Below are 6,426 nucleotides of genomic sequence, written 5' to 3'. Positions count from 1 at the left end.
GGATGACATCTTCATCATTTGGACCCATGGGAAGGAAGCGCTTGAGAGATTTCATCAGGACTTCAACAACTTTCACCCTACTATCAACCTGAGCCTGGACCACTCTACACACCACTGTAAAACTACATAATGGACGAATAAATACCACCTTATACCGGAAACCCACAGACCGATATTCATATCTACATGCCTCCAGCTACCACCCTAAACATACCACTCGGTCAATTGTCTACAGCCAAGCCTTACATTACAACCGTATCTGCTCCAATGCTCTTGATCGGGACTCCCACTTAAGAGATTTACAACAAGCATTTTTGGGGCTACAGTACCCACCAAATGAAGTGAGGAAACAAATCAACAGGGCCAGACTAGTACCCAGAAACAGCCTGCTCCAGGACAAACCTAAAGGAACTAACAACAGAACACCACTGGTTGTCACCTATAGTTCCCAGCTCAAACCCATCCAACATATCATCAGTGAGCTACAACCCATCCTGGAAAATGATACCTCTCTCTCAGAAGCCCTGGGTGGAAGACCTCTCCTTGCCTACAGACAGCCCCCCAACCTTAAACAACTTCTCACTTACAATCATGAATCGGCTAGCAGAGTCACCAGCACAGGTACCAGGCCCTGCAACAGACCCAGATGCCAGCTCTGCCCTTATATCTACCCAAGGAATACAATTACAGGACCCAATGGCATCAACTACACTGTCTCTGGCTCTTACAGCTGCTCATCCTCCAATCTGATATATGCCCTCATGTGTCAACAATGTCCATCTGTTCTGTACATTGGACAAACCAGCCAATCTCTACGGAAAAGAATGGACAAAAATCTGACATTAGAAATGGCAACGTCCAGAAACCAGTGGGAGAACACTTCAATCTACCAGGACATTCCATCAAAGACATAAAGGTCACTGTAGTTCAACAGAAACCTTTCAAAAACAAAATCCAACGGGAAGCTGCTGAATTGGAATTCATATGTAAATTTGACTCTGTCAAGCTGGGACTGAATAGGGACTATGAATGGTTATCTCATTATCAGAGGTAACTGATTTCCTCAACAGAAGCAAACTGATCTCCATATCAGAAGGAGCTGTTTGCATCTACTCCGCCCTCCCCTCTCCTCCTCTATATCTGACCAGTTTCTTTTTGCCCTCCTTGCATCTGACGAAGAGAACTGTGATTCTCGAAAGCTTATGCTACAATAAAATTGGTTAGTCTTAAAGGTGCTACTGGACTCTTTTTGATTTTGCTACTACAGACTAACATGGCTAACTCCTCTGGATCTATGTCTTCATTGAGTGATGTACACTTCAGTCCTAGGCAGGTCTACTCAGAATCCTACTCAGATCTACTCAATGGAGCTTATTGCAGAAAAAGTATTCAAGATGACAAACTCAGCATATATTTTTTTTTTTTTTACATATTCTGGCAAGTTACATGCAACATATTTCAGGGCTGCACTTAGAATATAAATTACTTCAATTGCCTGTTCTTTAATATCACAAAGTTCTTAATAGAGCATCATAAAAATCTTGCAAAAATCTTGGCCATGGAGTAGTACGGGAAATGTTGCATTCCCCTCCACACAGTCCCTATACATAGGTACAATGTTGACAGACAGGTTGTCAAGTGGGAAGATGAATGTGCTGTTATTCTTCACAAGCCATTGTGAGTCATTCCCCTGAGGTTAGAGGTTATTGCTCCTTAGAAGAGGATTGGAATTTCTGTGGTTTCAAGCAAGATAGTAGTGGAACAGGAGCTGAACATAAGGTCTTTTGTGGGGGGGGACTCAATTTCAGAGCAAGTTGTTCCATGTTCCAGGACATTTTGTAAATGGACTCGAGGTCTGAATGAGGTTCTCTGTAGTTGCTGGAAGAGCAATTTGATTGCCATTACAACTGATGAGTGTGGCAATTAACAAAAGACTGAACCCAGGCTGAAGAATTTTCTCAAAAAGTAAAAATCTTTACTTCACTTTTAAACACACAGAACAGGTAACTTACATAGGAGATGAAATAGTGCAGGGCTCTCTCCTAGTCTACAGAAGAGACAGCAAAGAGGTAAGAAAAACAGATGCTAGAAGAGAAACTTCTAGGCCTAGTTAGTTGCTAAGTAACATATTATGGGAAAAATTGTAAGCAGATATACTTAGAATCAAGTCACATTTTATTAAATAGGGCTTACTCCTAGGAAAGTGTTCTTAGCATTGTAGTCATAGGCTGCCAGGTCTCCCAGTAGGAAATTCAATTGTGAAAGCTAACTAAGATATATTCAAATATCACAAATCATTTAATAAAGCATTTAAGCCAACACTAATTCGTATTTTTGTGTCATATATCCAGAAATACACATATACAAAGTTTTTCATTAATTCAGTCTCTAAAAAACAATATAGAATTCGCCTTCAACAAATCATTGTGTAACGATAAAGTGCTAAGTCTTGCATGTACATTTCATAAATTGAACATTATTATTAATACCTCTGTCCTTTTTGTAGTGTGATCCACTGCTATTCCAACAGTAACTTTATGCATGCACTTAGTAATTAATCTTGAGGTATTAAGCTATGCTATTAAACATTTCATGTGCTTATTCAGAAACAAGCCTTACAGGGTTCAGCTGGATATGCATCCTAGAGGATATGATAAGGCTAGGCTGTGATCTTCAGGGTGAAATCCCAGCTCAGATAACATCTTGATACTTTGGCTGGGCTGAGGAGGGCTGCCAAGTGCCCAGAGAAAAAATGCCCTGCCCCTTTAACAGAGTTTTAATGGGATGATATTTGCTTCCATTCCATTAAGAATTTCAGCTGCCCATTTCCATACAGTAAGCCTCTAGTAAGGGAACAGGACATCTTTAGTTGAATGGATCTACTTTACAAGAAATATTATCCTTGCCCTCCCAGTAGTCTGAACTTCCTTCTTTCCTTGCAAAAAGAGTTCATTGATTAGGCAATATATTTGATATGGGAAGTATTTTTAGAAGTTCACAAATGAGGCCAAGACTATACACAAGAAATCTCCTTTCCATGTAATACTTCCAAGTTAAGGTCAACAATGTATTCTCTCCTTTGCCTAAAGTGTTGCCAGCAGAATGTGAGAAAAAGTGAGCAGGAAAACAATGCCTAGCATTTCAGCACTCTGGGCTTTGCCTTAGCAAACTGGAGTCTCAGCTGTGAAAACAAAATTATGGGTATAGGAAATTAAATGGGCTCCTATATTCCTTGAAGGCTGTAGTTCATACATAATTTATTTAGTTTATATATAGTTTAAAGTGGAATGCAATATAGGGATGTGTATACATGTCTTTTTTAATCTCTAACGAGAGACAGTTTTGTATAGTAGTTTGAGTGCTGGATTAAGCTCTGGATGATCAAGGTTCTAATCTCCACTCTGCCGTGGAAGCTTGCTGGGTGACTTGGGCCCATCATACAATCTCAGACCAACCTATCTCACAGGGTTGTTGTGAGGATAAAATGGAGGGGAAGAGAACTATGTAAGCAGTGGAAGAAAGGCAGGGTATAAATAAAGTAAATAAATAAATACAAATTATTTATTTTTGTGATAAAAGCCCATGTACTATCAGCATTCATTCTAGATCAATTTCATTTACTTCAGTCAAAAAGAGTCCCGTAGCACCTTTAAGACTAACCAATTTTATTGTAGCATAAGCTTTCGAGAATCAAGTTCTCTTCGTCAGATGCCTGATACAGATACTGGCCAAATACAGAAGAGCAGGAGAGAGAAGAGAGGCGGCAATTAGGGGGGGAGGGGGAGGGAGCAATCAAAACATTCCTTTGCTAGTATATGTAAACATCTCCTTTTGGTGTGTGTATCAGTTGGCTTCAAAGGAGTTTGCCCTGTTAGTTTGTAGCAGCCAAACAGCTAGACCATCCAATTCCAATGTAGTATGGGCCTTCGACAACCACAGCTCTCCCTGCCAGATGCATCTGACAAAGAGATCTGTGGTTCCCGAAAGCCCACACCAGGTGCCACTGAGCTCCCCCAGACCCCACCTCTGTAAAGGAAATCTGTTACCTGTGGTAATGTGATAACCATTCATAGTCCCTATTCAGTCCCAGTTTGACAGAGTCAAATTTGCATATGAATTCCAGTTCAGCAGCCTCCCGTTGGATTTTGTTTTTGAAAGGTTTCTGTTGAACTACAGTGACCTTTAAGTCTTTGATGGAATGTCCTGGTAGATTGAAGTGTTCTCCCACTGGTTTCTGGACGTTTCCATTTCTAATGTCAGATTTGTGTCCTACCTGATGACACCATCCTAGCAACCATGGATGTGGAGGCTTTATACACCAATATCCCACATGCGGATGGACTACAAGCCATACGGAATATTATCCTGGACAAAACCACAGCACACCTCGCCACTGAACTTTGTCACTTCGTACTCACTCACAATTACTTCGAATTTGGTGACAACTTATATCTACAGATTAATGGCACAGCCATGGGCACACGCATGGCACCACAATATGCTAACATATTCATGGCGGACTTGGAACAACGCTTCCTCAGCTCCCATCCACTGGAACCACTACTATACTTAAGATTCCTGGATGACATCTTCATCATTTGGACCCATGGGAAGGAAGCTCTTGAGAGATTTCATCAAGACTTCAATAACTTTCACCCTACTATCAACCTAAGCCTGGACCACTCTACACAACAGGTACACTTCCTGGACACCACTGTACAACTACATAATGGACGAATAAATACCACCTTATACCGGAAACCAACAGACCGATACTCATATCTACATGCCTCCAGCTACCACCCTAAACATACCACTCGGTCTATTGTCTACAGCCAAGCCTTACGTTACAACCGTATCTGCTCCAGTGCTCTCGACCGAGACTCACACTTAAGAGATTTACAACAAGCATTTTTGGGACTACAGTACCCACCAAATGAAGTGAAGAAACAAATCAACAGGGCCAGACTAGTACCCAGAAACAGCCTACTCCAGGACAAACCTAAAGGAACTAACAACAGAACACCACTGGTTGTCACCTATAGCTCCCAGCTCAAACCCATCCAACGTATCATCAGTGAGCTACAACCCATCCTGGAAAATGATACCTCTCTCTCAGAAGCCCTGGGTGGAAGACCTCTCCTTGCCTACAGACAGCCCCCCAATCTTAAACGACTTCTCACTTACAATCATGAATCGGCCAGCAGAATCACCAGCACAGGTACCAGGCCCTGCAACAGACCCAGATGTCAGCTCTGCCCCTATATCTACCCAGGGAATACAATTACAGGACCCAATGGCATCAACTACACTGTCTCTGGCTCTTACAGCTGCTCATCCTCCAATCTGATATATGCCCTCATGTGCCAACAATGTCCTTCTGCTCTGTACATTGGACAAACCAGCCAACCTCTACGCAAAAGAATAAATGGACACAAATCTGACATTAGAAATGGAAACGTCCAGAAACCAGTGGGAGAACACTTCAATCTACCAGGACATTCCATCAAAGACTTAAAGGTCACTGTAGTTCAACAGAAACCTTTCAAAAACAAAATCCAACGGGAGGCTGCTGAACTGGAATTCATATGCAAATTTGACTCTGTCAAGCTGGGACTGAATAGGGACTATGAATGGTTATCACATTACCACAGGTAACAGATTTCCTTTACAGAGGTGGGGTCTGGGGGAGCTCAGTGGCACCTGGTGTGGGCTTTCGGGAACCACAGATCTCTTTGTCAGATGCATCTGGCAGGGAGAGCTGTGGTTGTCGAAGGCCCATACTACATTGGAATTGGATGGTCTAGCTGTTTGGCTGCTACAAACTAACAGGGCAAACTCCTTTGAAGCCAACTGATACACACACCAAAAGGAGATGTTTACATATACTAGCAAAGGAATGTTTTGATTGCTCCCTCCCCCTCCCCCCCAATTGCCGCCTCTCTTCTCTCTCCTGCTCTTCTGTATTTGGCCAGTATCTGTATCAGGCATCTGACGAAGAGAACTTGATTCTCGAAAGCTTATGCTACAATAAAATTGGTTAGTCTTAAAGGTGCTACGGGACTCTTTTTGATTTTGCTACCACAGACTAACACGGCTAACTCCTCTGCATCTATTTACTTCAGTGAGGTTGGTTGGAGTTAAATAGACACAGGAACGGAGACTTTGAGAGCAAACCTAAGCAAGTCTACTCAGACGTCCCATTTTATCGAATGGGGCTTATTTCTTGGCAGCCTTTACCACAAATACTAAATTTCAATAGAAACACTGGACTGGACAAGGAGCAGAAGGACAACAGGCAAAAGCAATGTTTGTATACTCACAAGTTCCACAACATTCACACAGTGCCATTGAAAAAAGATATCACAATTCTCATGCTTCTGTTTGATCAAGAGTTTGCAGATGAAAACATTTGAATTCAGGTCC

The sequence above is a fragment of the Eublepharis macularius genome, chromosome 8 (genome assembly GCF_028583425.1).
Source record: "Eublepharis macularius isolate TG4126 chromosome 8, MPM_Emac_v1.0, whole genome shotgun sequence".
NCBI lineage: Eukaryota > Metazoa > Chordata > Lepidosauria > Squamata > Eublepharidae > Eublepharis > Eublepharis macularius.
The sequence above is the reverse complement of the archived record's forward strand: the minus strand, read 5'-3'. Positions refer to the sequence as shown.